Source organism: Monodelphis domestica, chromosome 2 (genome assembly GCF_027887165.1).
Source record: "Monodelphis domestica isolate mMonDom1 chromosome 2, mMonDom1.pri, whole genome shotgun sequence".
NCBI classification, from domain to species: domain Eukaryota; kingdom Metazoa; phylum Chordata; class Mammalia; order Didelphimorphia; family Didelphidae; genus Monodelphis; species Monodelphis domestica.
The window spans coordinates 371,309,835-371,320,823 of record NC_077228.1 but is presented as its reverse complement, the minus strand read 5'-3'; the positions used below and the strand labels follow the sequence as shown (position 1 = coordinate 371,320,823).

The following is a 10,989-nucleotide window of genomic DNA, read 5'->3' as shown; positions in this document are numbered from 1 at the left end:
AGGTGGATTAGTGTCAATTTTTTGTGTCATGCTATCTTGACATGAAATAATTGACCTATCAAATGTTTAAATATACACACTTTGCTCTGGCTAGGAACCGATTGTAGAAACTGAGCCCACTTACCTAACCTTTTTAACTCTGATTTCTTTACCTGCAAAAAGAGGATTGTTGGGAGAATTAAATGTGGTGCTACTAGGTGTGACATAAAGTTGAGGAAAGTGATGATGTTAAGCAATTATATGGTTTTTTAGAAGCGAAGTTTTAATAGGTTTTGACTGTCCTATTGGTACTATATATATATAAATATATATAAACATATATATTTATATATATATGCAACATCACTATCATTGTATTTCGTTTTTGTCAAATTATAATCCTATTAAATTGATTTATATTAGTTGTTCCTCAATTTTACCAAGGAGAAAATGGGCACCAAGAAGTTCAGTAACTTTTGCAAGGTCATTCAGAGAAGTTAAAATCTCTAGCTATATATGCAAACTCATGCTATATATGTAAGCTAGTCAGGACAAGCTCATATATTAAAAATATCTTTAAATGACTCTTTATAAGAATGAAAACTGGCATTTTATCCTAAGAGGTAAGGAAGAATGGAGAAGAAATCTGGGAATTTTAGATTTTTACAATAGAATGTTATTGGTTTAAGGGAGAAAAAAAAACCAAACAACTCTCTCCTACCCTAAAGCAGTGGAGAAGAGAAAAGTTGGAGGGAATGGAGAAGAGGATAGGCTGGGACAAGAAACATCTGAAAAAAAAATGAGGCGTGTTTATTGGACACCAGAGACAAGAGGAAAAATTTCTTTTCACAAAAATTTTTTTGTAGTTCAGTTCTTTCCCTTCCTTCTTTCCTCCCTCCCTCCCTCCCTCCCTTCCCTCCTTCCTTCCTTCCTTCCTTCCTTCCTTCCTTCCTTCCTTCCTTCCTTCCTTCCTTCCTTCCTTCCTTCCTTCCTTCCTTCCTTCCTTCCTTCCTTCCTTCCTTCCTTCCTTCCTTCCTTCCTTCCTTCCTTCCTTCCTTCCTTCCTTCCTTCCTTCCTTCCTTCCTTCCTTCCTCCCTCTGTGTCTGTGTCTGTGTCTCTCTGTCTCTGTCTCTGACTGTCTCTGTCTGTTTCTGTCTCTCTGTCTCTGTGTCTATGTCTGTGTCTCTCTTCTCTCTCCCTCTCTCTCTCTCTCTCTCTCTCTCTCTCTCTCTCTCTCTCTCTCTCTCTCTCTCTCTCTCTCTCTCTCTCTCTCTCTCTCTCTCTCTCTCTCTCTCTCTCTCTCTTTCTCTCTCTCCTTTCATTTCTCCCAAATGCTAGTGGTTCAAGCTGTAAACCAAGCTGAGGAAGGGACCTGGTGATAACTAAAGGAAGCAGTGACTTCTAACTGTTTACATGAATAAATTAAAACTAAGCTGGAGACAAGGAGATTCCTAATGTTCTTCATTATACTTCTCTTGGGGCTTCAGCACCTTTCTCTATTCTGATGAGTGTTGCTATTTTTCTGAATCACAGAGCTGGGAATTAACATTTTTCAACCTCCTCCCTTTTTGTATTAGGGAACTATAGTAATGAAATCTTTACATTAAATTGGACTTTATTAGTGTGCATTCAGTTGAATGTTTGTTAAATAGGAAATTTGAATAGTGAACAGCAGAAGTTTGTATCTTTAAAGCACTTAGAACAGCTAAGTAGTGCAGCAGATAGAGTACTAGGCTTGGAGTTCCAAGAACCTGGGTTCAAATTTGCCCTCAGACACTTTCTAGCTGTAGCAAATCATTTAATCCCCTTTGCCACTCTTCTATCTTAGAATTTATACTGACAGAAAGAAGGTATTTGTGTGTGTGTGTATGTGTGTTTAAGATATTTTAACTGGCAGAAAGTTATTGAGATACTCAAAATTGCTCAACCCCTCCCACCATAAAATATACGCAAAACTATACAATCACTTTGTTTTTTTATAAAAAATTATAAATTCTTTATAAAATGTTTTATAAATAGCATTGCTCCCACTCTGGAAATTGCAAAGAAACAAAAATGGTTGCTGAAATAGAACTATGTTTAGATATTAAGATAGGGTCTTGAGAATCTTCTATAGTTCAATCTTTTTTTTAATGTGTGGTGTGGGTGTAATACTGAATCTAGAGTCAGAACTTACATTTGAATTTTCGCTCTGCTGCATTATCAAGTATGTGTGTATGTGTGTGTGACCTTGAGTTAGTCACTGCTATTTTTTTGGCCCTCAAGTCCTGGGGTGTGAGAGTAGGGCTACATGACTACTAAAGTCACTTTCAATTCTAAGTCTGTAATCTATGGGATTTCCTCATTAAGCAGCAGCATTTCTCAACATATAGCTCTTGGGTCATTTAAATGTTTAATTTTTAATGAAGGGATATAGAGTTAAGTTTCCCTACATTACTAAGTTTTGTATCTCACAGACCCATTGATAGGGAGCTGAAGGGATTTTAAAGGTTATCTACTCGAGGCTTTCCCTCCCTCACCCTGAATTTGCAGATGCATTTCATTTAGAAATGTTTTGCCCAGGCACACAATTATACAATATGTGGCAGAGACAAAATTCGAACTCAGATTCTGTGTCCTTTTTCCTCACTACGATGCCTCCTACCTTTGGCTTTTAAAAAACAACATATCTTGGCGAATGTTGCTTAGAGGACTTACAGTTCCTGAATATAAAATTAAATTGGGAAGGTTTAGCAGAATGATAATTATTGCTCAGTTTTGAGTAAGTAAAAAAATACCTAATGCCATATATGGCTATTTTTTTGGGGGGGACCACATTTTGAAAGAATTGTTGTTTAATTTCACGTCTGCACTCACAAATGTTCCTTATGCTGCGCTGTGTTGGAAGAAGGGAAGGTAGGGACGCTCAAATATTGCCTTTTAAACTTGGATTATTTCGTGGTGGCAGCCGCCAGTGGTTGAGGTGGGGCAGCAGAAACCCATCTCTTTCCAGCATACGTCGCTGCATTCACATACAATCCAGCTCGCTAAAGGTTGGGTTTCTTGCAGAAAACTGGAATTGCAGCCCCCTGGTACGCCAGGATGAATACAAAACAATGGAAAGGAGGATAGGGGAAAAGGCTAAGGGAACCAATAGGTCGGGATAGGCTAAGGACAAAGAAAAAAAAGAAATTCAATTTCCCCGGAACCACGCCTCCCTCACACCAGAGCTTGGAGCTAGGAGCCACGCTTTAAGGAACGAAAGGGAATCCTGCTCCAAACGACTGAGCTTCTAAACTGGAAATCTCTTTCACACTTGGAGCATTTCTTTCTGATTACGGGCCCTGTTCCCCGCCCCTCCCCAATCCAGCCCAAACCTTCTGAAAGCTAGAAATATACAAGTGGAAACTGAGGCGTTTGTTCTCACCCAGCGTTCAAAATAGCAGGAAAGGGTCAGTAATTCACGGACAAATTATGGGAACTTTGGTGATGATGGTGGGGGACATAGAGGGAAAGAAACGACAGATTCGGAGGAACAAAGAAAAGTTGGTCCAAACCCTACAGCTGCGTGTGTGGTTTTTGCATTTTCTCCCCTCGGGTGGGTATGTGGGAGTCTCCTTGGAGCTTGTGGGAGCCTGTCCCAAGCCTGCTCGCTTCTACGCAAACATCTGTGAAATGTTCTGGCTGCAAGGCTGGGGCCTCGGGCTGGAGAGCAGGTAGCGAGGGCATCAGGAGTCCAGATGCCAGCCGGCCCGCAGCCCACCACTAGCAGGGAGGTAACTCCGGCTTGGAGGCGAGGGGGGGGGGAGGGGGGGGAAGGGAAGGAGAAGCTAGGGAGTAGAAGCCCGGAGATCTAGGAGCAGAGGAGTGTGGGGCCGGGGGCTACCCAGGCTTCAAGACCGCCCGAAGAAAAAGAAAAAAGGGGAGGGGGTGGGGAGAAGAGGCGGGACATAGGAAAGGAAAAAAAGGAGCAAGCTGGAGGGAGGGAGTGGAGAGGAGAGGGGAGGGAATAAGCGGGAGAGGCCACGTCACGGCTATTGTGTTCCCCCTTCCGCCCCCCCCTCGCATATAAAGCCCGAAGCGCTCGTTTCACCAGCGCGCTTGGGTCTGGAGTCAGACATCGCTTTAGTACTTCGAGCGCGCTAGCCGAGCGGAGCTGTTCCTATAGTGTTGCATCGCACTGAGAGGGCCCAGACCGACAGATAGAGCGGCCATGCGGACGGCGATCGCGGCAAAACTGTGTCTGGGGCTCTTGCTCCTGGCACTCCTCTTACCCGCGCAGGTGAGTAATGCGCTGTAAGTACAGCGCAGAAGAGGGACTTTGGGGGATATCCCGGGCGGGAGGAGCAGGGTGGGGCCTTTGGATCTGGAGCTTGACTCTCCCTGCATCTCTCATCCCCCTTCTCTCCCCTTTCCCCTTTCCTCAACCTGGGCAGAAGCAGGATCTACAAGCCGAGGGGGGCTTATTCAGATGCCCAGACTCCCTCCAGATGGAGCGAGGTTCGCCCTGTCTCCCCACACAATGCCCAACACATCCGACGAGAAGTCTATCCTTTCCTTCCTACTACCCTGTGGCTTTTACAGCCAGGGACTAACAATACCTTCCCTTTCTCTAAACTGAACGGTACCCTGCCGAGATTTAGACTCAAGACCCCTCCCCATACACCCACATAGAGACTCTGCCCCTCCCGCCCCGCCCAACCCAGCCCAGTCCACCCCACTCTAAGGCACTGCACACTGACTCTGTGCGCTACCATATGGAGAGATCGCTGCCCCCTTGGAAAGAGTCTCTTGCCTCCTAAAGAAAGAGGCCTCGCCCGCCTGCCCTAAGGAGAAGCCAGACCTCCTGAAGACCCCTCCCCACCAATCTGAGCGAGCGCCCTCTGTTCTCAAGGAAAGATCCTTTTCTCCCCGCACTGAGGGATTCCCGCCCCAGCCAGTTCTCACACAAAGACCCTGTCCTTGTCTCCCCTGCCCGAGGGGCCCCCCAGCGCGCTAACTCGCGCGCCCACGCACAAATCCGGGTTTAGGAAGCTTGCTTCTGCCCAGTCTTCAGTAAAACGCCGACCCTGGGACCCCAGAGCCCTCACCCTCCCATCAAAACAGCCCTTAGGTATCGAGGGTCCTCATTCCCAGGAATTTTGCTCCCCTCCCCGCTCCCTACCCCATCGGGGGAAAGCTAAGGGAATAAGTGAGACAGTTTTGTTCTGGCTCTTTCCCTGACCTACCACCTAGAAAAACAACACTGAACAGTTTGGCCCGATCCATGAGAAGGGAGTGGAGTGGGTGGGCATTTTCGTGGCTCAGTCCCCGCCTGCCTCATCTCTCAATTCCCCTCTCCACTAGCCATGAACTGCACCTAACCAGAACCTTCCTGCTCTTTCAGTCCAGAGCTCCCTTTTTTCTGCCCTTCTGCCTTCCATCCTCCACCTCCTGCAGTTGTAACCCTCGACTGTTTTTCAGCCTTTTAAAACCGACTTCCCAGCCTACAGCCCAATGGGACCGTTCTACCCTTTTCTTTGCCCGTTCCCTTTACTAAGATTTGGAGGCGGCAGGTGAATCTCTCAAGCTTGAAAAGTGTTTTATCGAACGCTTATTAACGTGGCCAGCACTGTGCTAGGCACTGTGTTTTGTTTTGTTCTGTTTTGTTTTTTACGGAGGGATGTATAAACCAAATCGATCTGAGTAGGATTAGGGACCAAGCTCTTCCCTGTCCTCCAGAAGATAGGTTTAGGGAGAAGCCCACGTCCGAGAAACCGAAGGAGAGAAATGAAATGTAAATTACAAGGTATTGTCTGCTGTGGTGGCTGCCTCGAGGTGTGGTGAAATCTAAAGGACCGCGCAGTTGATCAGATTCGGACAGGAAAAAGAAGAAGAAGAAGAAAGGGCCTCTTAGTTGGGACAGTTTCGAGTATAAGAGATGCAAAGAACCTTAGACAGTATCTAATCTTAGTCTCCCATTTGCAGCCCAGATATGTGAAGTGATTAATAAATAGCGTAGCTGGGACTGAAATTCAAGTGCTCTGGTTCCAAGATCTCCTCTTTAAACGTTGCCCCAGAAATCTAGTAAGGAGTATGTAAAGGACAATGATGTCCTGGGAGAGTTTGGACTGGATGCCACTAGGTGCTCTTCAGGGACAGTAAATCCTGTGTCTCTCTTTATTACTTAACCCTTGCGCCCCCCCCCCTCCCCCCGGCTTCTCGGGAATAACGTAGTTGCAGGAAATACCTCCTTTCCACTTTCCAAGAAGGGGGCCAGCAGCCCTGGTTGTGCCTGGGCTTCCCTCTTCCTTGTCCACTGCCCTATTCACTGAATGCGTCTGGGATCCGTGATTTAGGAGGGGGTAGGGATGGGGGTGGGGTGGGAGGTGACTAGAGAGCATTGTGTGCCACGAAGAGTCTCTTTCTGAAGACCCGGAGAGCAGAGTTGGAGTGTCCTGGGGTGTCGGTGGCGAGTCTCCCCAAGTTTTTCTAAAATGGGGAAGTGGGTGTTTAGTTTCTTGCCTTTTATATGACACCTGCTCGTGTCCACCCCTGGGACCACGTTCGTTGAAAGCCTGTCTGTGTGAAGCCCTTTGAGCTCCCCCTTCTGAGGACCTGGGTAACTGTAACCTATTGTTATTCCTCCTGTCCTCCGGATTCTCTTGGCTGCTGTTTCTGCCCTGGAAGCGGTTGCATTTTTCTGTGGGGGAGGGGGAAACGTTTCCCGAAGCGCTCCTGGCTGCCCCCCTTCCTTTTTTTTTTTTAAACAAAAGATTTTAGTAAACTGGGAGATATTGTTTAGCCTCAAGAGTGAAACGACATGCTTTGTAATAACATTAAAGTCAGAACACTTGGATTTGGCTGTTTCCATTGGGTGCTGTCAATTCTTCTCTAAATACTCATTAAAGAAATGGATGGTATTATAATCAGTTACTTGGATGAATCATAGTCACAGCACATTTATATGGGGCACTGAGGCTTAGAAATGAAATGAATTACCTGTAAAGTAAAAAGAATATTGGCATTAGCATTACTAACTCAATCTTTCTTCCCTTTAGCAGTTCCAAATTTGAGAATAATGGACTTGATCATTACTCACAAATCTCAGGTTTCAGGAAGACTTCTCACCTGACTCTTTGATATATATATATATTTTAAAACCATGATACAAAACGTTGTACAAAGGATCCATAGAAGCATTATCAGCCAGGATGATGGGCTTGGAATCTTCTTAATTGAGATACTTTTTTTTTGGTTGAGACTTGTATGCTTATTTAGTCAGTGTTTATTTAATGAGCTAATCTGCTTTCTAGCTAAATAAGCATGTTCTTGAGACATGATGTATGTGTATTGGAAAGCACCTGGGTTCTCTTCCTAAGCTACCATTGGCTGTATGGACTTGGGCAAGTCACTTCTGTTCTGAGTCTTTCCTTTTGTGTAAAGTGAGGGATTAGGCTGGATGTTTAAGGACCCCCCCCCCCCCAAGGAACCTATAATTTTATCCTTGGATTAATAAATAACCAAAGTATGTACCTATGACTTCCCAGAGGACTCTAGGAACTTAGAGACATTGTTTTCTTCCTCCTGTAATTGGAAGCCTTGGATGGTAAGGCATTGAAAATTGTTATACTATCTCAGAAATGATCAAGGACCTGGCACTGCTCCCTGACAATGGAAAGATTTTCGTATGCCTCACTGGACTGTGTTTAGTGACATAATAAAATCTGGAAGGGGGCCAGTGACATACTATGACAATGCAATCGTAGGTCTAAGTTTCATTGGCTCATGTCTGGGAACTAATATTTCTAGTCATGATGACTAGAACTCGTCATACTTGTGCACTTGTACCTCAATCAGTTTGAACCTAGGAAAGTGCCTAAATCAGATAGATCTGAAGATATTGATTTGGGTTATTTGCAATTTCATGATTTCAAGTAGTGAAAATTTGGCACATTTAAGATAAAATCTTTATCACTGCTTATGTATGGTAAAAGGCAGATGTGCAATGTATATGGTAAGCTTCGTAACTTGGGCTTCCCTTCATATCATACCCACCTTTCACTGTGAGTGTGTGTATGTCTGTGTATGCACTATAGCAATGTTTGACTTCTGAAGTACTATAATTATCTTAGGTCTGCTTTGCTGAGAGGATAAGTGAAAGGGGGGAGTCTTTTAAGAAAAGATACTCAGTAAAGACATCTATTGCCAATGAGTTGATTGCTGCACTGAGAATTAGAAAATAATTAATTCATCATTTAATTTTTTGGTTGTTTTGCCACTTTACGGTTAATTAAAAATACCATCAGTACCCCGAGCAATAACTTACATTTACATATGGGTTTATTGTAGACAGGGCACTCATTTTATCTTTGCAACAACCCAATGAGGTAGGTAGGACAGACATTATTTACATCTCATAGGTGGGGATACCAAGATTAAGTGACTTGCTTTACAACCTGTAAATGAGAGGTAAGAATCAAACTAAAGATCTTAGTAATCAATCCATATTATTCTATACTATATTTCTTTCTTTCCTTTTTTATAAAATTAGTTGTTTGTTATGTTAAAATACCCAGATAACTTCTTTTCTCTGTCTCTTACCTATACTATATTTCTATGGACAATCTTCGTGGTAGTGATTAAAAAACTCTCCTGTAGAAACTGGAGCCTTTAAATTCTAACTTCAGAATAGATATCCTGTTCCTCCCCCCCTCCCCCCAACCCAGCAAATCTTGTGACACAGGTAACAAAAACAAATATGAGCAAGAATACAATTGGATCATTTTGATGTTAAAATTTGTTTAAAAATTCTATTGTTAAAATTAAGGAGCTTCCTCAAATCTGCATTTGCCTATTATGACTGAATTTCTTCTATTGGGTCTTTAATTTATCTATGTACCTTTCTCTCCTCTCTTAAATATATTTCAGATATATTCTCAAAATACAACCTCTGCACCAAGTGTAAACACCACTTCAATGAGCACTACCATTATGACAACAACTAAACAGCCATCCAACAAGACCACAACTCCTAGAGGAAGTGGAAATTCCCTGCAGTCAACTGCCAGCCTCTTCATCTTCTCACTCTCCCTTCTTCATCTCTACTGTTAAGAGACTCAGTCAAGCCAACAGCAATGCTTCTCTAACCCATCTTCCTGAACCATCTGAGATGGTTTCATCTACTAGTCAGTGTGGCACAGAAGGAAATAAAATCAACAGGCAATGTCTTGACCCCACTCACTCTAATTCTACACATTTAAATTTATTGACACGTCGGTTCCAGAGAAAGTCCCAGGCTGATTTCCCACATGTTGAATAATTTGAGAAGGATCTGTATGATTTCATGGGACTGAATGATATTGGACTTTTTAGTTCAGTATTTAAATCAGTTGGAACTTCCAAGATCAAGCCTGATGAGAGATGATATCCACTTAATTCAAGATTTAAAATTCACTAAATATGAACAACCAGAACTCTACTTTGGGAATAAAAGGGTAGAGTTTTGTCTTGATTCATAAAAGGGAAAAGGGTGTGGAAAAGAGACTTGGTTTTCACTTTGGTTCATTAGCCATAAAATGATTAGATGGTATAGACAAACTTCCATGTTTCTATTTATATGGATGGTGGAAGAAGCATCATCAAGTTTTGGTAGTAAATCCTCCACATGTTCAACAGTACTAATTTAATGCCTATATACTCTAGATAAGTTTAAAAACATTAAGGTATCACTATTCTCATAAGAGCTAAATTATTTACTCTGGGGCTTTGGATTGACATAGCATTTAAATTGCTATATCACAAATGACATGTGCCAGAGCAATGATGGATTGGAACCTTCCCAAAAAGAAAATGTAATGAGTAAAATTTGCTTTCATAATATTTGGTAGAAAGCTAGACATTCCCATTACTTCCTCATCTAACAAAATGTTAGATTTCATTAGCTACCTTGCTTTCCTTAATTCCAAAGACTTTGAAGTACACGACCTCTTGAATAACTTTCAAATACTGTTTTATTTCTGCACATGTCAAATAGCTAATAGTTTTGAAGATGATCTTTTGCAAAAGTTGATTATTTCAAAATCTCAAAATTAAGAGGCAAACGTGTAAAAGCCAAACAACAAGGAAAATTGAGTATTTGGAATGAAAGGACTGGGAGCTTAACTGCATCATTATAATTTCACAAGGTCTTTTATACTATTTCTGTAAATACTTTTTTTTTAAAACAAATCTTTGTGAATCAGAGTAGCTTACAACTGAGACTTGTCATTCGATATTTTTAGATATAGAACCTGGTATTAAGGCTAAAGCGGGCCGCATTCAGGAAAGCAAATATTTCTGCTGCAATGTTGAAATCTTCTAAAGGAATACTTTTTTGGGGGTTCACATGGTCACACACTGTTGCTTAGATTTGAGATATCCAATATGATTGTAGTATCCTAACTTAATCCAAAAGCAAGGAAAGTTTGCTGTCCTTAGTAGCCAACCCAGAAACCTAATGCAAGAAGTGTCACAAGCTACCGTGTGTGTGAATGAACACTCCTTTATTCTCTATTTTGTATGCTGTACTATGTTTGGGGTTCTTGTATATTGTGTTTGTGTCCTCATGCTTTGATTCATAGTAACTGCTCTCATGTTATGGAATTGATTTGCGTTGAACACAAACTGTAAATAAAAAGAAATAAACCCGACTGAAGGGTAGTGTATTTCATTTGTGCCCAGCATTTCATTTTTTCTAGCCCAGGTCTTAAATTTCCCTACTAGTGTAGACTCATAACACTTAAAATCTTCAATTTTCTTCTCCTGTCTCTTCCCTAATTCTTTTACATTCCTTAAAGTAGAGGAATTGGCTCAGTGTCTCCAAAGCCAGGATATGAACTTGATTTTTGTTAATGAGATCAAGAAATTCTAAATAGGATAATTCCTTCTCTTAGTCTCTAAAGTCCCCTCAATTCCCCTTACTTTGCCAATTTCTCCCTTGCTGTTGTTTTATCACTGTATGTGCCACCATTCGGTGTGTGCCAGTCAGCCAGCCATTGCCTTCAGTTTTGC

The 10,989-nt window shown here is 42.2% G+C and overlaps 1 long non-coding RNA gene across 2 annotated transcripts; it reads left to right on the top strand.

The window, feature by feature from the left end:
* Window positions 1-3,719: 3,719 nt before the first annotated feature.
* Window positions 3,720-10,628, top strand: LOC100619418 (uncharacterized). 2 transcript variants are annotated; one of them, XR_462817.2, is made up of 3 exons: window positions 3,720-3,734; window positions 4,033-4,240; window positions 8,869-10,628. It is a non-coding gene; the product is annotated as an uncharacterized LOC100619418 (long non-coding RNA). The 2 variants fall into 2 exon arrangements; XR_462818.2 differs by lacking the exon at window positions 3,720-3,734 and having other exon boundaries at window positions 3,761-4,240.
* Window positions 10,629-10,989: the final 361 nt, after the last annotated feature.